Source organism: Trachemys scripta, chromosome 9 (genome assembly GCF_013100865.1).
Source record: "Trachemys scripta elegans isolate TJP31775 chromosome 9, CAS_Tse_1.0, whole genome shotgun sequence".
NCBI lineage: Eukaryota > Metazoa > Chordata > Testudines > Emydidae > Trachemys > Trachemys scripta.
The window spans coordinates 69372318-69392585 of NC_048306.1; the positions used below are offsets into that span (position 1 = coordinate 69372318).

The following is a 20268-nucleotide window of genomic DNA, read 5'->3' on the forward strand; positions in this document are numbered from 1 at the left end:
GTTACACACACACACACACACACACACACACACCTTTTAGCAGTTTGTTAATGGCATCTGAAACATCTACATCTCCTGTATTACTATATAATTTGGTATGCAAGTTCACTGACGATTGTATAAACAGACAACAATTAAGCCAGATTCTTACATGTCTTTCAAAGATATGTAAGAGATTATTAAATGAATAGAAAAATAAGAACACAGAACAATTTTTTTCCAATGTAGTGCACACAACCAATCAGAACTATTTTCTATCACTAAAGGAGAGAGAGAGAGGGTTATAAGTTTGTTTGGAAAACATTTACAGTAACAGGAATACCATAAAAATGGTTACTAATCTTCCGTAACTGTTGTTCGAGATGTGTTGCCACGTCCATTCAAATGTAGGTGTTTTGTCCCAAACACAGTCACTGGAAAGCTTCTCTCAGTGGTATTCATCGGGTTGGCTCTGGTGCCCCCTGGAGTTGCACTCTCATAGCACCAATATAAAGGATCCTGCTGACCTGCCACCCTCTCAGTTCCTTCTAGACTGCTAACTCCGACAGAAGGGTAGGAGGGTGGGTTTTGGGATGGACATGAGCAACGTATCTCAAAGAATAACAGTTACGGAAGGTTAGTAACCATTTTTTCTTAGGCGACTCCCAAGCAGATGTATGCAGAGGGTTCGGAGTTCACTGACAAGACGACTGTAGCACCGCTCTGCCAAACCCAGCATTGTCTATGGCCTGCTGAATTACGGCATAGTGAGATGCAAAAGTGTTGACTGAAGACCACATTGCTGCTCTACAGATGTCCTGAATAGAGACCTGAGCCACGAATTCAGCTGAAGATGCCTGTGCCCAGACAGGTGGAATATGCCGTCAGGGTCAGAGCAGGGACCTTCACCAGGTTGTAGCAAGTGCAGATACAGGAGGTGATCCATAATGAAATTCTCTGGGTTGACTGGAGAACCTTTCATCCTAATCGCAATTGCTACAAACAGTTTGGTAGTTTTCTGAAACGATTTAGTCCTTTCTATGTAGAAAGCCAGAGCATGAGCTAATTCAGTTCAAACTAAATGGAAGAATAAACAAAAATAGATCTGTGACTAGGGTTTTTGATTTCAAAAGGGCTAACTTTAAAATATTAAAGAAATTAGTTAGGGAAATGGATTGGACTGAAGAACTTGTGGATCTAAAGGCAGGAGGAGGCCTGGATTTACTTCAAGTCAAGGTTGCAGAAACTATCAGAAGCCTGCATCCCAAGAAAGGGGAAAAACTCATAGACCAAGCTGGATGAGCAGGCATCAGAGAGGTGATTAAGAAAAAGCAGAAAGCCTACAAGGAGTGGAAGATGGGAGGGATCAGCAAGGAAAGCTACCTTATTGAGGTTAGAACATGTAGGGATAAAGTGAGAAAGGCCGTAAGCCATGTAGAGCTGGACCTTGCAAAGGAAATTAAAACTAATAGTAAAAGGTTCTATAGCCATATAAATAAAAAAAAAAGAAGAAAGAAGAAGTGGGACCGCTAAACACTGAGGCTGGAGTGGAGGTTCTTCACCCCAGGCACTGGCCAGATCCTGCAGTGCAGTCTCCTGGTACACGGCACCAGCCTCAGTACCAGAGCCTGGGTCATGTTCTGGATGTAGTCTGGGTTCCGAAGCTACCGAATATGACCTCCTGGAGTGGGACCCCGGTCGGACTGGAAATGCCCATGGGTTCCAGAAAGGCCACTGCATGTGGAACTGCCACTGCCTGGGTAGCCACGCCACCGATGGCACACCATGGCTCGGGCCTATAGCGGGATAGTGCCTAGACTGGCTCCTCCTTGAGACATAAGACTCTGCCTCAGAGGATCCCTCCGGAGACCAGGGTGGAGCAGTGCCAACCGACGTTGGTGAGCAGCACCGGGAGAGAGGGAGAGGACCAGGACTGTGCCATCATGGCCAGTTTCCCTTTCCAATCTATCTGCGACCTCGAGCCTGCAGCGGTCTTTCCCGTCGGTGCCGCCCTTGACAGTTCCCATACAGCCTGGGATGTCTGCACCGGTAGCGCTAGTAGTCCTTCACTGCCACAAAGGCCTCCATTGTCGACAACACCAGTAGATTTGTGGGGTTCCAGAGCCTCTCTCGCGGCAGAGAGTCTGTCAGCGCCAGACTCAATGGTGCAGCATAGGTTGTCAGTGCCACAGGGTGGCCTGAACTAGGTCACATCCTGGCAGTATCCACTTGTCCTGCCGATCTCAGTGTTGGGGATCAGTTTCTCTTGATCTTAATTTGTTTCTTCCTAGGCACCAGAGATGGTGAACGGTGCTTAGTGTCTCTTGCCAGCATATCTTTCTTTGGCATTGGATCTGATTGACGGTGCCAGCATTCCTTAGAAGAAGCTGAAGCGTCTCGACTCGGTGCTGGAGTCAGGGAACAGCACCAGGGGTCTCAAAGCAAGGCCGGGGACTCCTTACAAAGGCCAAAGTACTCCGTGCTAAGTCTGGGTGGCCCAGTTCCAATGGAGGTCGGAGCGCTGCCTCCATGAGGCTAGAGCGAACTCTAGCATCTCTATCCTTCTTAGTGTGGGGCTTCAATTCCCTACAGATCTTGCACTGCTTCCACAGAGGAGCTTCCTCCAGACACTTAAGGAAGCTGGAATGGGGGTCACTCATAGGCATAGGCTTGTGACAAGATTCACAAGGCTTAAAACCCAGAGACTCAGGCATGCCCCAGTGCTGGAACAGGGTGTGTGTTAAACCACTTAGCGGGCTTGCTAACTGATTAAGCAGCTAATAACTGAAACTTGCTGCTAAACACAAATTATCTGAAACAAGAGTAGAGAAAGTCCATTGAGGAGTACTTGCAGGAGCAAGAATATAACGGGCAGTAAGAAGGAAATGAGTGGGTGGCGGATCAGCAAGACCTTTTATACTTGCGCTAGGAGAGCGCGACTCCAGGGAGCACCAGAGCCAACCCGACGGATACCACTGAGGGAAAAAACTTCCCCGTGGCGGTACTCGGGGCAAGCACACACCTACGTTGGAATGGACACGAGCAAGCACTCGAAGAAGAAAAAGCAAGTATATAAAAGAGTACCATGTGACACTAAAACATGAGAGCATTATTTTATAGTTTTTAGATACTACAAAAATACTGGAACATCTGCATAGACAGAGTTTACAGTACTGCAAAGAACAAACAAAATGATTTAATGTTATTAAGTAGTAATGCATCAAATTAACACTATTTTTATCTGATGAAAATTTGATACCCAGGTCTCAATTTTCTAGATAAACATTACAAATACTTTTTAAGGAAGACTGCTTCTAAATGTGACCCCATGCAGTATAACTTTATTAAATAAAAACAATTACCATTCAAGTTTTATATAATTCACAAATTTCAATTAAACTTTCATTTTATGTTGATTTCACACTGTTCATGAGTTTTAAAATATTCATTAACACTACATTATTTCTATTACAACAGCACAGATGTGTATATCAGGATTGGGGCCCCAACTGCACTGGCTACTGTAAATACACAGGAAGATACAAGGAATGTTTAAGTGTCAATAAAAAAGATCATAGTTAACAATTGTTATGACATCCTACTTACATTTCACAAATAGTTATAGCCATTTAAGAAAAAAGATTCAACATAGGTTTAATAAACAAAGCCTGCATGTGTAACTTGTTTTCAAAAAGACATTCCAGATGGATAGGAATAACGTCAGAGACAGAAAACTTCAACAAGCTTCTGTAAGAGTACAAGTACAGCTGGTTCAGATTTTATTCAGCACATATATATACACTAAACAAAGAATTAATCGCTAAAATGAAAGAAGTCAACAGAATTTCAGAAAATGTACCAGATTAATAAAATTTTCATTGGACAGTGTTTTAAACCAAGTGTTAACAGCAAGACTACCACTGACTTCAGCAAGCCCAAGACTAAAAACTGCTGTTAAATATGAACTCTGTAGTATAACAATCAACTTTAGAAATAAATCAAATACTCATTATCCAGTATCAGTCATTTAAATTGCTTTTAAAAAGTCAAAACCAAGTAACGATGTAGAAAGTTCTCTTTTACAGTTATAAAAAGATCAGTACTCAATATGCATATGTTGAGGAAAATCTTTTAAAGTCATCATAGTGCAACACAATACTGTTATACTACACTTCACCATACAGTTGTAGCTCTGCTGAAATGGACACGTGTAAGAGTTGCTGAGGTTTCCCTCAGTGCTTCAATGAAAACCAATACGTCTAGGTTTCACTGGCTGTTTATGTGAAACTAAAGTTAGAAGCCAAACTGAGCATCAAGAAAAATCAAGACAAATGTGTAAGTATGTACGAATATACTTAGGGAGCTCAATCGTGTGTTAAGTCAGGAAAGATTTCCACTGACGTAAACAGGAGTTCTGCCTGAGTAACGACAACAGGACTGGACCTATAATTTTATGTGGCAAAAAATATCTTCTGAAAATAAAATGACATGCATGTTTATTAGTAATAAACAATGGAATGAAAATAGAAACTTTTTCTGCATTTGCTTGAAAATTTTCTCTCTTCCAGTAAAAGATTCACACATCCTTTACAACTGGACTTTTCACTGCTCCCAGTTTGAGAGGCAGACATATGCTGGTCAGTGACAAGGAAGGTGTCATCCAGTCCCTGAAGACCCAGCCAGTTTGAGGTAGCTTCTAAAAATAAAGTATTTCTATGGCAGCAGCTAACTTTGAAACGAATAACAATGACTTCAGTACTCTTATAATACAGTATGTTACAGCAGAACATCTACTGCAGCCAGGAAGGAATAACCATATACACCAAACTAGCATCTGATCCATGTGACAGCTTGGAGCAAAGACTGAAAAAGTTTCCACATCTAGTTTGTATAACTGTGGTAAAAAGTATGAACAGAAGACCAAGGTTTACATATTTCTTCATCTGAAACAAAGGATCTTTCTGTCCATTTAGTTGCCATTACACTTAAGGAACTAGCTCTAGGGTGAAATCATGGCCCCAGTGAAGTCAACAGCAAGACTACCATTGACTTCAGCAAGCCCAAGATTTCACCCCTAACATGTAAAGGGGGAACAAGTCTCCCAGATTTGTAGGCTACTGCACTTTGTCTACCTACACATATGCGGATAAATATTTGGGGCAGTCCAGGCTATTGCTGATAGACAGGAGAGAGTAAAGGAATCAAGAGTGTCTGAAAGCCTCTGAACAGCCTATGCAGATTTTAAATGCTCTTCTAATTCATAGTGCCCACCACAGATTTCATAATGGGTGCTTGGGATATCACTTGTGATCTGTGGAGCACAGTATTCAATTTGGAAATAAAGGCAAAGTTTGTCCACAGTATTACATTCTCCTTACGAAAAGTACAATAGATTATGCACAGAGTTCAGACAACTCTGATGCTGAAGTTGTAGCAATAAGAAAGGCCTGGAAACAAGAGGCTGAACACAGCAAGCCAGGTGGCTATCAAAGTCTACACTTCTATGTGCACTGACACTGTTTGCTAAAGGAACTCCAGGATATTCTTAGTTTTGGCCTTGACCAGTATGGTGGTGTTGCTGCACCAAAGAGAGTCTTAACCCTGTTTTGGAATATGAGTTATTGGACAACCTTTGGTTGTATGAGCTTAGAATATTTTCCCCCTTCTTTAATTAGTTTATTTAAAATACCATACAGCTAAGCTAACCTTGTCTGGTTCTTGGTGGGATATAGTAGTCTGCATCAGCAGCAGCAGGGAATGGTAACCCTGTTAGCTTTTTCCAGTTGGCTTGGAGCTACATGTCTTCTGCTGGCTTTCCTAGACCTGTGGGGATCCAGCTGCCTGCGAGGCTTTCCCAGATATACTGTAAAGGGAGCTGCTATGGTCAGTTACCTCTTTATTAGGTGTTTCCAGAAACCCATCTTCCAAGATCCCAAAGCTAAATAATAACCCAGTAAAGCTTAGAATCCAACAGTCAAATAATAGGAATTTTTAAAAATCCCTTTTAGGGATTTCAGTTTGGGTTCAATTTCTGCTTTGCAGCAAGGAGGGCCTGAAAAAGCTTGCCTGCAACAGAGGAAGTGGACTAGGTCATTAGGTATTGAACAGTTCTAGTTCTTCCTCCTGAGCTGGGAACAGGCTGAAGATCCATTATACAGAATCTATGGGCCCCCTTGTGCAGAAGAGTTTTATGTAAGCTTTGCAGTAACACAAACCATCGGAAAGGGTTTTGGGTATACTGAATTCATGTGACCTGGTGCAAAGTTTCAGATTTTAAGACGTACTTTCTCAGCAGCAGACTCCAGGCATCATTTTTATGTGCCTGTTTGCTCCTCCTCCCCTAAAATCTCAAATAAAACCAAAATAGTTATACAAAGAAAAATAAAGGTCATGCTTATTATTTATATTTTAAGATTTATTTTTCCATCTCTTTGCTTACTAGAGAGTGAACTTCACACACATGTGGATGGCTATCCCATTATGGTTACATGTTTGTATGGGAACATGGGAGATTACAAGGAAAGCAATTACGCAATGGCACACCTCCTACTGCTACAGAAGATGCCTCCATGTCAGCTCCAAACAAACCAACAAGAGGGAAGCCATGAATCAGGCACGGTGCAAGGCCAAGAGGTCTTTTACACAGAAAAAGTTGTACTAATATGCTACTCAAACAGGAGAGAGGGACTGCAACCACTAATCCAGATCACAGGCTAGAGTAGCAGCTACGGGGGGGACTGCGCTGTACTCTCCTGTTAGGAGACCAGATTTGGGAAAGAATTTATCTCCCAACCTTCCACCCACATAAAGCTGAATTGGTTCACCTGTATAAAGCCTGAATAAATTTCACTCAATAAATGGTCTCCTGATCTGCTACAAGAGTCATCTATTTCCAAAATCAGCCATAAGGGCTTTACCTAGATTAAATTTACCAGTGGGTCACTGCTAAACACCACACTGTCTCTAGTTCTACTACAAAAAAGCTTAGAAAACACTGCAGTATAAACACTTGTGGGAAATCTACACTAGCATTATCACCATTGCTAGTGCCACAGTGGGAGATTTCCCTAAAATTGCCATTGCAGATGTTACTAGAAGGCAGGGTAAGGTAATGCCTATTTTCTTCTTTAGTAAGTGTGTTTTCCACATACTTTACCTCCAGTCACAGGAATCTTACGAGCAGAAATTCTAGGAACATGTGTTTCTAAACCCAGGTTTCCCATGTTACAATGTATTACTCTACCTGTAGTGCATATTTTCCAATAGCTGCCTATAAAGGTATCATTTAATATAATCAGAAAAAGGCTAATTAGAATTTCATGTCTAAATTCTAGGATCTAAATTTAAATTTATTTTAGGTCAAACAAATCAATTGTTTTAATCCCTTTTGTATGTGTTGTTAATTGGTATTTAATAAAAACAAACTCTCTGAAAGATAAGTAATCTTTAGTTGTCTCCTATAGGGAGTGGTTGCTGCTGATAGTGTCAGTCTGATCATTTGCTGACTACAAATCCCGGCCAGGAATCATCACAATTTTCATGCAAGGTGGCAAGTTAACAAAGCATGGCAGAGTGCGGTATAGAAAAACACAGTACTGGTGCTCATTGTCCATATGTTGCCTCAAAGCTTCCCTGATTCTAATAGCCCCCCACTATGCCTCTCTAACAATCCTGGTATGTGGCTGATCAAATTCAGCAGCCAGGTGATCTGCCTGCACACTCCACCCTGGGGGAAACTTCACCATTAGCCTCACAACTATTATGGAGCATGCAACAGGCTGCTAAAATCAGAGGCTTAGTTTTCCTCATGTAGGTCAAACCTACCATAAAGGCAGCACTAGCACGCTTTTAATCTGCCAAAGGCACATTCTACAGTCATTTTACACCTGCTCGGCCTGTTGTTGAAGAACTCCTTGGTACTGTCCAGGTTTCCCATGTAAGGCTTTATGAGCCATGGGAGTAAGGGGTACGCTGGGTCTCCCAGGATCACTATGGGTATTTCAGCATTCCCCACTGGAATCGTCTGGTCTGGAAAGAAAATCCCTGCTTGCAACTTTCTGTATAGGCCAGTGTTCCTGAAGATGAGTGCGTCATGCACCTTCCCGGACCACCCCACATTGATGTTAGTGAAACATCCATGGTGATCCACAAGCACCTTCACTGCCATAGAGAAGAACCCTTTCTATTGATGGGCAAAGAGTCCTGTGGCACCTTATAGACTAACAGACGTATTGGAGCATGAGTTTTCGTGGGTGAATACCCACTTCGTCAGATGCATGTAGTGGAAATTTCCAGAGGCAGGTATAAATATGCAAGCAAGAGTGAGTCAGGCTAGAGATAACGAGGTTAGTTCAAATCAGGGAGGATGAGGCCCTCTTCTAGTAGTTGAGGTATGAACACCAAGGGAGGAGAAACTGCTTTTGTAGTTGGCTAGCCATTCACAGTCTTTGTTTAATCCTGAGCTGATGGTGTCAAATTTGCAGATGAACTGAAGCTCGGCAGTTTCTCTTTGAAGTCTGGTCCTGAAGTTTTTTTGCTGCAGGATGGCTACCTTTAAATCTGCTAGCGTGTGTCAAGGGAGACTGAAGTGTTCTCCTACAGGTTTTTGTATATTGCCATTCCTAATATCTGATTTGTGTCCATTTACCCTTTTACGTAGGGACAGTCCAGTTTGGCCGATGTACATAGCAGAGGGACATTGCTGGCATATGATGGCATATATTACATTGGTGGACATGCAGGTGAATGACGGTGTGGCTGATCTGGTTAGGTTTCTATTGATGTACTCTGTCGCAAGATGGTCTGGGCCAAAATTGGAATATGCGCGCCATCTATTGCCCTGCCGCGGCTAGGGAATCCCATTGCTGCAAAACCATCCACTATTTTATGCACATTGCCAAGAATGAGATTAATAGTCCTACGCATTTGCGTTACTGCAGCCCCAACAGTTGACTTCCCAACTCCAAACTGATTCGCAATCAACCAGTAGCAGTCTGGAGTCACCAGCTTCCACACAGTGATCGCCATGTGCTTCTCCACTGAGAGGGCAGCTCTCATTTTGGTGTCCTTGAGCCACAGTGCTGGGGCAAACCCCACATAGTTCACGGAAGGAGGCTTTTCGAAAGTTCTGCAGCTGCTGCTCGTCATCCCAGACCTGCATAACGATGCAATCCCACCACTCAGTGCTTGTTTCCCAAGCCAGTCCACTGTGTTCAGCTGCTCCGTGAATGCCAAAAGTAATCTGGTGTTATTTCTTTCTATGGCACACAGTAGATCAGGCAACTCTGATTCTTGTTTAGACTTGGAGCTCATGATTAAAGGCTGCGATTTAGTCACGAAGGTCGTGGAAGCTGTGACTTCCAAAGACCTCCGTGACTTCAGCCAACACTGGCTGGGAGCTGTGGGGGGGAGCCCCGCAGCTCCCAGCCACCACAGATGGCAGGGGTGATCCGCTGCTCCCAACCACCAGGGAGGGACCTGGCAGTGGGGGGAATCTATGGCTCTTGCTGAGGTATCCAATATAAACAGGGTAACCAATCCCACAGGCCTTCTTTGTTCTGAATTAATAATTCCACGTCTAATAGACATCTGTCCATACCAGAACTATTCAGTGAAGCAGGTACAAAGGTAAAGTTAGTCTTCTGAACTGCAAGTTTATCGTCTCTAAAGTAGACACCTCATTCTCTGTTAAATAAATTGCTGTGATTTCCTCCACACGTCTCTCATCACATAGTAGGATTTGTTTTTAAAAAGCTCCTGCCAGATCTCTGTACTGAGGTATACAGGAAGCATTAAATGTTTATCCCCTAGTAGTTGACCACGACACAATGTCCTCCTAAGACTGTCCCTTCTATTTGCACTCAAGAATTGTTTTCTTGGTTCTCTCCTCTCCCTCCAATTTAGCAGCAGCACTTTTCTGAGGGAGCTGATAATTGGTTCTGCATTTCCCAGACAGAGGAAAGGACACTCCATGCTCTGAGGAAAGTGAGAGAGACTCCCAGGACAGGATAATTAGGTTGAGAGAATTTGTACAAAAAGCTTAAGTTAAGTAATGAAGTGGTTACCTTCCTAAGAATAGTATAAGATAGCTCCTGTCATGCACTGGGAGCTTGGAAGCAGAGCACTTTGGAGCAGGAAGTCAGTAGGTGGTTCTTTCATCCCAGTACCATAGAATGACAGCTCTAGCTTCCTCCAATCACAGTCATGGAGGAACCTCAACCTAGACCAGATCAACAGACAGTACTTTGAGAGACCTTCAATATAGCCTCTCAAAGTTACTTCTGACCTTGTGACTGGAAACAAAGGATATACTGTTTGTCTCTTAAAAGTAGCTAAAGGTAATTTTTTTTTCAAAATTACACACCCACACTTAACTACAACTTTATAACACTTTTTCTAATAAAACAAGAAAGGTTTGTTTTATCATTTTTAACAAAATCTTTAACGATTAATGATGTAAATGGTTGATCTGTTAGAAAAGCTATTTCCAAATGTTATTCCTTTCATCACAAGAATCCTTTCCAGCCTTGTCCAATTCCAGATGTACTGTTTACTTCGATCACAGAAAACATAAGGCAACCTTAAAACCAACTTCATAAACATTTGAAGAAAACATTAAAATTCCACTACTTGCGTTATATGCTCTCAGCTTTGGTCTTTGTCTTGTGGACACTGAAAGTCTTAAGTGACACTTCATTAGCTGTGTGACCTTTTAGCATGTCTTGTTAAGTTCAGCTCTTGGGAGATTTATATCCTTACACAGGTCTAGTGTTTTTAAAATAGATTCTGTCCACATTCCCCAATGCATATATACAAAGAAAACCTGCTAAATATAGTAAAAAAGTATACAGTTGTGATATTTTATTAGATCTAAACCTGAACTACAAAAAATAAAATTTGATTATTAATATATGTTTTATGCCATAGGTTTGTTTTATCTAATATAGCAAGAGAAAAAAAAGCAACGCCAATAAACAGGAGCAAGGCGTATCAAATTTATCATGGCCGCCATGCATACCTACTTATTTCCTATACTAAAAAGAAATCCAGCCTGCCCAAAAATAAGTCCATAAATAACACCATCTTAAAATCTAATAATGACAGGCAATGACTACATGTCAAATATTACAGCTGAAATTTCCTCTATTTCTCTAATCCTTTCATTAGGTCTACACTTCTGAATGAACTTACCACAGGAAAAAAAAGACAAAAATGCGATATTACCTGTGAGCAAACATGTGACAAAACAATCACTCCATACCTGACCTCTCAGTTCTTGTCCTCAAAGGAAACCTTCAGAACACCTTCGAAAGATGAGCCTGGGAGCTTAAATTCCTAACTTTGTTAGACTTTAAAAATTCATGGATTTATTAAAAACACCGAATTTATGGCTCATTATAACAATCTATACTCACTAGGACTGCAGAGGTGTTAACTGCCACTTCACCTTGAATCATCTCTTGCAACATATTAATTCCAGTCTATTCCACCTTGTATTTAGCTGTGAGTACCTTTCCCAGACCTGAAGAAGAGCTCTTTGTAAGCTTAAAAACTAGTCTCTTTCAACCTCAGAAGTTGGTCCAATAAAAGATATTTCCTCACCCACCTTGTCTCTCTGAATCATAAGTTTATTCCAAAAAAAGTAGTTTAAAAGTCATAGTATTTTGCAGAAGAAAACTTGTAAGGTTACAAGTGAAAACACTTTTAATAAAGTAAAGTATCTTTCAACTGCACATATGATAATCTTGACACTTGCTTTATACCCCATTGCAAGAGTGGAGATTTGCTGGAGGATGAAAGGCATTCTGTTACTTCTAGGGGTATGAACTCTGATGCAAGTGGCAGGGATATATCATTTGAAATTCCCTTCCTCTGGTGGCCAGATTGAGTCGGAGATGCAGCGTAAGACAAAATGCCCCCGTTTATTAACTGCAGTTGACTACTTTTATTTAGGCATATTTTGATTCATGTTTATTCTATTGTGCTTGTTTTAATTATGAATATGAATTGTTTTTGACTAACATTTGGTATATTAAGGTACAGTATTAAATTATTAACACAGACAGTAATGATAGTGGCAGTTTAGCAAACGGAGGATGATTTAGCCAATAAGTTTTTTAAATCTTTTCAAATTGATCTGCCATGTTGATCAACACTATATAGATTGCTAAACGAGAGCAATGGCACCCAACAATTGTCAGCAAGGTCAAAACATACTGCTATGCTTAGCTGCAGTAATAACTGCTTACGATATAAATAGTGATGTTGCTTGTAACTGAAAAAAATATTAGTAAATTCTGGTCAGAAGACAAAAACAAATACCTAAAAAGTTATCTCAGGAAACCTGAAACAAAATTCTTATATTAAAATACTTGAACAGTTGCAATATAAATACAGAACGAGGATGTCTGGCAAACATGCTGAAAGGTGCTTCTGTAACTGAAATAGCACCAAACCTTAGCATACAAGGATGAGTGGCATAACTAGGATGAAAAATTCAAGTGCACAGTGGCATAGATCCTGCAATGAGCTCTGAGTTTCCGCAACTGCCCTGCCCTCTCTGACTCTGACCAACCTAATCGCTTGCTATAGTAAAAATTGTCATGTGACTCATGCAGAAGGAACCTAACAAGAGTTGCTGGTCTAAGGAAAGTAGTATTGAGTAGCAAGACTCAGATGGTGTAGAAAGTTTAATGGCAGCTAGAAAAAGCTTGAGGAAAAAATAAGAAGATACAATTTGAAATAAGTTAAATTATTGGTCATATTACAGAAGAACGTTTGGCATATTTTGCAAAAGAAATACAAATTTTACATTTCACACACTTTTTAAAGAAAAGTTTTTAAAGTGCTTTAAGCATTGAAAGTCCTTGTAAAATGTTCTGTGTTTACTTTTTGGAGAATAAAACCTCTATTTATACAGAAATCAGGTTCTCAATGAACTGAAGTTGAGAAAGTTCCTCCATACTTGCCACAAAAGTTCTTTCTGGAGCCTTCTGAGCTCGCTGATAAGACTACCAAAGTTGCCAGGTGTAGCGGCAGCTTGAAAAGTATGGATATTTGTCTCTTATGGAGGAATTCAAATGCTACTATCATGCACCTTGGTAATTAATAAAACATAGGGCTAGCTCATGCCATGCTATGGCTCTATGTGGGCACTCTTGGGAGTAGGAAAAATAAGGACTCTGGGGAATGCAGGGGTTACATCTGGAACACTCCTCCACCTCAGGTGGGGAGTAAGCATAGCTATGGTTCCAAGGGTGCATGTGCCAGCCAGCTCAGGGAAACAGGTCATTTCCAGTCCCTAAATTAGTGGAATAAAAAAAACCAACACCACCACCACGAATCCCAACATTTTCTGTTTTAGACTTTTCAAGGGTATCAGAGTTAAGGAACCAACTTGTAACAATGCACAAACAGGATGAAATGAAGAGGAAAAAAAAACCTCTATATTCCTTATGTCAAAAGGATAAAACAAAAAGGAACCAGGTGTGAGAGATTTCCTCTCTCTTTTCCCCTATTTCTTTTCTACCTTCTACACAGATACAGGGCAAAAGGCTTTCCTTTTCAATGCAGGTGTTTTGGGCTTGCAAAGGCAGCCAAAGCCTATAATTACTCTCCTATCCACTCCTTACCGCCCTACACTCTTTCAATACCCTCTTCCTTCCACCTAAACAGTGCATGAGGGAGAGATCTTTAACCAGTTCCCAAATGAATATTACCCAGACCCTTTTCTAGTGCAGAAGTTGGGCTATGAAAAGAAAAGTTTTCTCTTTGAAGTCTCATTTTTGCCATTTCTACTGTTTGTTTTACATAGCTCTCCTTCATGCACTCCTGTAGAGAGCATGCTGTGCATTTTCTGGCCTTTGACTCTATAATGCAGATCGCCTGGTGCTGCCTCTGAACGAAGAACCTCCCAATCTGTTTGGTTCATCATTTCTGGGATCATGACAGATTAAAGTTTAGCGGAACTGTGAGTAAAATCAGTCAGATGACCTTTCTATGGCTCAGAAAAGAACATAAAGAGGCATAACGAACTGGAGCTTCCTATGGAGGTTGAGGCTTATTCTTCAGTCCAAATTTGGTTCTGCCAGCTGCCTGCACTGAGAAGGTAGCACATTTATATCAGACATAAAACCACAAGAGAATATTTAATATGTTAAACAATCTGACTCTAAGATGTTGACAACTTGGGGTGTCTCTTGACAATGTCCAGCATGCTGCACACATTACTGTGCTAAGTAACAGGTAATAGGCACCATTATTTGTATTGTAGTATCCCAGTCACCAACTAGAACCTCACAGTGGTAGGCCCTGTACAAACACAGAACCAAAACAAAGCTTACAAGTTAAGTACAAGACAAGACAAGAGGTTACAGACAGGCAGACGGGGGAGCATAAGGAAGCAATGCAACAGTATGCAGTGCTCATCATCATCTCCTATAGGTCTCTGCATGGGGGGCTGGGGAGGAAGAGCTATTGATCTCTATTTGGTGAATGTACAGCCATGTCCACATAATTATTCAAAACCATTTTACAACAATATTAGAGAATATATATGTTCCAAAACAGTGAACTTTCTTGTCCTTAAGGCTGCTAAATATAATTCAAGAGAACACATACCATTACAATACAGAGACTGAAGAAATCACTCACCCACTTTTCCAGGTGAGTACCATCAGCCTCTGCAGAAAAACTTTCCTTTCAAAATATTAAATTTTGAACCTTTGTGATTATGAATACAACCTTCCAAACAGGAACCCAGTGTAAACAATGCAACTATTGGCTGCAGAGACACAGCCACCTCTGTTATGCCAAGATCGTGGCCACAAGACACATCCCTCCCCCGAAAGAGCCTCCACTAGGGTGGTAGGAGTGTCCCTACTCCCTACCCAGAAAACCAACAGCTGAGATGGCAGTAGAACTGTTTGGAAGACAAAATTTTTCTCGCAGAGAATTTTGTGGGGAAAATCCTCTTTTGAAAATTTTCAACCAAAAACATTTGTTTTCAAGAATGTTTGCTTCACATAAAAATGATAAAATTCAAACAAAATGAAAATTAAGTGACATTTTGAAATAAAACTTTCATTTCAAAATGATAAAACAAAATTGTTCTTATTTAGACTTTAAATGTTTCATTCTGTTTTTTAGAAGCCAAAAAATTCCTGTCTTCTGATTTTTGTGGTTTTCCCTTCTACTCCATCTTTTAAAGAAAAGGGGGGGGGGGGGGGGAGAAAGGTTATATAGTGTGTGAAAGCCAGCTGGGGGGAGGAGGAGAGGCTTACTTCTCTATGGTGAGATATTTAATTCCAAAATCCAAGTGAAATTTAAAAATAAACTAAACATAATACATTTTTTGCTCACTTCCTCCAAGCCAATGAGTGACTAAAGGCCCAAACCAAAATATTTATTTACAGTTCCCATTATGAATCAAAAATTAAAGCTTAAACATTCAATTTTGGCTTAACAGGAAAAGGAGGTCTTCTTGCACTTAGCAGTAAAGAGTAAATTACTAATCTACACTTCTACTCTACAGTTCTATACAACGGATCAACCTAAACCTCCCCTCTCCCCAATCAAGATTATCTTTATGGTAGCCATTGAGGCATTCAAACTTTGAATTTTGCATTTTCCATATACTGTAGGCCTGTCAGTAACGCACCAATAATAGAGGAGAACTGTTCGTCCAAGCTCCTCAAACATGAAATCTGATTCACCAGCTAGTTGCTGAAGAAAATTTTGTATCTGAAGATTTTTCAGATTAAGAGGTCTTCCAGCCTAAGCTTTTCCAGCCCCTTTACAGTCAAGAAAGCCAACCAACCAACTAACCTCCTTTAAAAACAGACACACGATAAAATTTAGCTCAGTGGAGTTTCACCAACTTAAATAGGTTTAAGTTTGTCATAATATTTCCACACTGAGCTGGAGATATGAATAACATGCCTTGGTTAATGCTCCTTACATCAAAGTTGGGTGTCGCAGTTGTCACAGTAAATTCTTCAAAGACTTCTTCATGGGATTCATTTCTCGACCAAAACAGTGAAGGACAACGGCTAAATATTCTGTGAACCAGAGGCCCAATTCTGCACTGCCTCACACCTTGTGCAGTTATTTACACCTGAAACCTATGTTAAGCAAACAACAAAGTAAATTAACCAACTCTAGTTAAACTGTTTACAATTGGTGTAATGTTAGGGAATGTTTGTGTCTCCCTTCAAAGATTTAGTTTCATAAAGGTTTGTTTAATCCTGTGGTCTGTCAAATGCAACCCTCAGTTTGATGCCTGGTTTACATATAAACTTGTACTAAAATAACTAAACTGGTTTTAAATCACATCTTTTATTATTGTGGTGCAAGTTTGTACGTACATTAGTCCTTAATTTCATTACAAAATTTCCCCCATACTTAATCAAAGCCTCATGTTTGAAAACACTGACCCATGACCAGGTTACTTTCCAGCCAAAATTAGATTTACAGTTAAGATAAAATTAGGATACCATATATTCAGCAAACAAAAAACTAGCAGAATCTGGGAATTCATGATTGGTATGTTTCAATGAGATTTCTGAATATAGAATAACAGTTTGCTATTTCAAATTAGTGAGTCCCCCTTCTCCAGAAAATATAATCATAGAAATGTAGGGCTGGAAGGAACCTCAAGAGGTTATCTAGTCCAGCCTTCTGTGAAGAGGCAGGGACAAGTAAACCCCTAGACCATCACTGACAGGTGTCTAAGCTGTTCTTAAAAACCTCCAATAACAGGAATTCCATAACCTCCCTTGATAAGTTATTAGAGTCCTTAACTGTACTTAGTGTTAGAACATTTCTCATAATAATTTAACTTAAAATCTCTACCTTCAGTGGACATGTAAATAAGATTGTGACCAATGATTCTCCAACATCCCGTAACATATTTGAGGACTATTATCTGATCAACACTCAGTTTTCTTTTCTCAAGACTAAACACACCCAGTTCTTTTAATCTTTCAGCTCAGGTTCTCTTTTATCATTTTGGGTGCTCTCTTTTGGACTCTCTCAAATTTGTCCACTTTTTTCCTAAAGTGGAGTGCCTGGAACTGGACACAGTACTCCAGCCTTTTTTGCACTGCAGTACATTGTTGACTCATATTTAATTCACAATTTACTATAGCTCCCAGATCCTTTTCAGTAGTACTACCACCTAGGCAGTTATTCCCCATTTTGTAGTTGTGCATTAATTTTTTCATTCCTAAGTGAAGTATTTTGCACATACCTTTATTGAATTTCATCTTGTTGATTTCAGACCAATATTTCCTATTTGTCATTTGAATTCTATTCCTGTCCTTCTAAGTTCTAGCAACTCACCCAGTTTGTCCGTATCTGCAAATTTGATAAGCACACTCTCCTCTCCATCATCCAAGTAATTAATGAAAATGTTGAACAGTACCAGACCCAAGACAGACCACTGACTGATTCCACTAGATACGTTCTCCCAGCCTGACAGAAAGTCGTTTCAACTAATTTTTCCATGCACTTTATAGTAATTTCATCCAGTTGATAAGAGAATTGCTAGTTAAAAAATAAAGCAGTCTGAACTTTAACAGGGGAACAATGCTATCATTTTTTCCAACAAAAAAGAAGTTATGCAGAAGGATTAGTTAACAGACAAAATGCAAACAACTTTTCTTAACATACACAATGGAAAAAGAGAACTTGAAATCAGAAAAAAAAATAATCAAACTACAAATTCGTAGTGGTTCCCAGAGCATCTTGATTCCCCCTAGATTGACTCAAGCCACCACTGGAGTTCCTGAACATTTTCAGAGTGAAGCTGTCTTTTAAAGATGACTTCTGGAATTTGGCCACAGTTTCTTCTACACTAAAATTTAATCCTTGTTCTTCCATTTACATACCACTTGTGTAATTTGCCTTGCGCATTTACACCACCAGATGAGGGTCAATATTCCATAGAATGTAATCTTAATACAAAAACATGTTCAAAGTTTATCTATCACCAACTGATATCTGATCTATCACTATCTTGCCAAGCTGAAAGAAACATGTCTGAGGGATGGAGAGATTGAGTAGCTGAATCAGCTTTGAGATTTTCCATGGTCACTAAGGCCTGGTCTACACTAACCCCCCAATTCGAACTAAGGTACGCAACTTCAGCTACGTGAATAACGTAGCTGAAGTTGACGTACCTTAGTTCGAACTTACCGCGGTCCAGACGCGGCAGGCTCCCCCATCGACTCCACGTACTCCTCGCGGAGAGCAGGATTACCGGAGTCGACGGGGAGCACTTCTGGGTTCGATTTATCACGTCCAGACTAGACGTGATAAATCGAATCCAGAAGTTCGATTTCCAGCCACCGAACCAGCGCGTAAGTATAGACAAGCCCTAAGTCTGACTCAGAAATGGGAATTGGTAGATAGGGGTGCTTTTATTTTTGACCTCACTTCTTAGGTATCTATATGTGGAGATGTAGAAGACACTGTCTAGTCCATTAGATTTGTGCTGTTTTGTATGTGAAAAGGATTTTACAGGCAAAATGTCCGACTTCAAGGATTCTCACAAATGTGAGTTCTGCTCTCCACTAGAAAAGTTACACCAATAAAGTACACCCTCACTATAACTAACCCATTGGGATCCAAGCCATTTGGCAGTTATAGCGAAATAGCCAATCACTGCGGTGGGGCTGGAGATGGGATCCAAGGACCAGATTCATTACAGCCAAAGATTCGTCATTATGAAGGGTGTTATAGCAAGGGTTTACTGTATAACTACAGTAGTTAGGCTAAATAAATAAAAAAATTAAAAAGTACTAGTGTGGATGCAGTTATAAAAGTACAAAGAGGCCTTATACCAGTTTAGCTTATTTTGCTATCTAGAGCAGAATAAATTAAGTCTATACTGGATATTTTGCCACTAAGCACTCTTTTGCCAGTATAAGCTGCATTTACGTTATGAGGGTTGCCAGTATAGCTATACCAACAAACCTTTCCTAGCGTAGAGAGGGCTTAAACTATACTGGTATAAGCACTTTGTACCAGTAGAACTGCGCTCTCACTTGGGGGGGGGGGAGCAGCAAGAGACAGCTGGAAGGTTGTTGCTTTAGCACCACCAGTATAGTTAAAGTGGCAAAATTTCCTAGTGTACACAAGCCCTTAGTAAAGCAAGGAGTTAAGAACTACTAGTTGGAGGGAAAGAGGGAAATCAGCTCTTCAGAGGTACTCTCAGATTGAGGAAACACAGTGCAGATTGAGTTGTGGCCCTAACGATCTGTCTACAAGTGAGTCAAGGGTACCTCTAGCAAAAGGTAAACTCTCCTGGAAACGGAACAGTCAGCTTGATGCTGGGGTGTCTCTGGCGTTGGCAAAAAGAGGCACCCAGATCAGAAGATGAAAGTAATAGTAAGTGGCAGAAAACGTTCCACCTGATCTCAAAGAAGGTATAGTACAAGACGTTCCTTCTTTTAAAGAGTGGTACTTAAATGTTCAGTAAGATACTGACTTAGGAAAACAAACCCATTCAGGACAGCACTTAAATATGTGCTTAAATGTAGGAATTACTCAGTGAAGTTCTACAGCCTATGTTATGCAGAAAATCATAATCCCTTCTGGCCTTAAAATCTATGACATAGCATCCTGAAATGAGATAAATATGCTTAAAATATTTTCCTGAACCAGGATCTGAGACAGCAGTCAGTTACACAAAATTAAACTAAATGATAGAAGTTTCTACCATCCGTAGATTTAAAATAAGATCTATAGACCTGGAAATAGACTCCAGAGCATAAACTCTTCTACTAATGAGCTTGTAAAGGCTTTTTTGGGGGGGAAAAGTCAATGAATCATCAAAAAGAAAAATCTCTGATTGAAAAGCTATTCAAAGCAAAATTATGAGTTCAACACAAAAGCGATTATTTAATTAGTGTTTTAACAGTTACTGCTAAACAATAAGTGTACAGCAATACTACTAATAATCATGTTTTGCTCTTGATTTTTTAAACCTAAATGCAAATGCTAAGATATGACCTGAATCAGTAAAAGGCAATTAGCATCACAAGATCTATCTGCTAGTACTGGAGAATAAAAACCTGATGTGTTACTGTAGCAAGCACAGAAGTAAACAAACTTGCATCAAAACAAAGCAAATATCTTGTCAATCTTCAAGAAAACAGTTTTTTGAAAATATAAAATACCCAAGACTATGAGATAAATTTAACACGGAATCAGATCATTTTGTAACATTAATGATATAGTTGCAATTAAATTCAACTGGGACTTAATATTAATTCAAACAGAATACTT

At 40.1% G+C, this 20268-nt stretch overlaps 1 protein-coding gene across 5 annotated transcripts in view; it reads right to left on the reverse strand.

The window, feature by feature from the left end:
* IRS1 (insulin receptor substrate 1) overlaps nucleotides 1-20268 on the reverse strand; it is a 78777-nt gene that overhangs the window by 37602 nt on the left and 20907 nt on the right. Inside the window, exon 2 of one of the 5 annotated variants that reach the window (XM_034781323.1) lies at nucleotides 15875-16100. The exons of the other annotated variants lie outside the window; for them this stretch is intronic. The gene's annotated coding sequence lies outside the window, so the exon portion shown is untranslated. Of the gene's footprint in view, nucleotides 1-15874; nucleotides 16101-20268 lie in introns of those variants that run through there. 5 annotated transcript variants of the gene reach the window in all.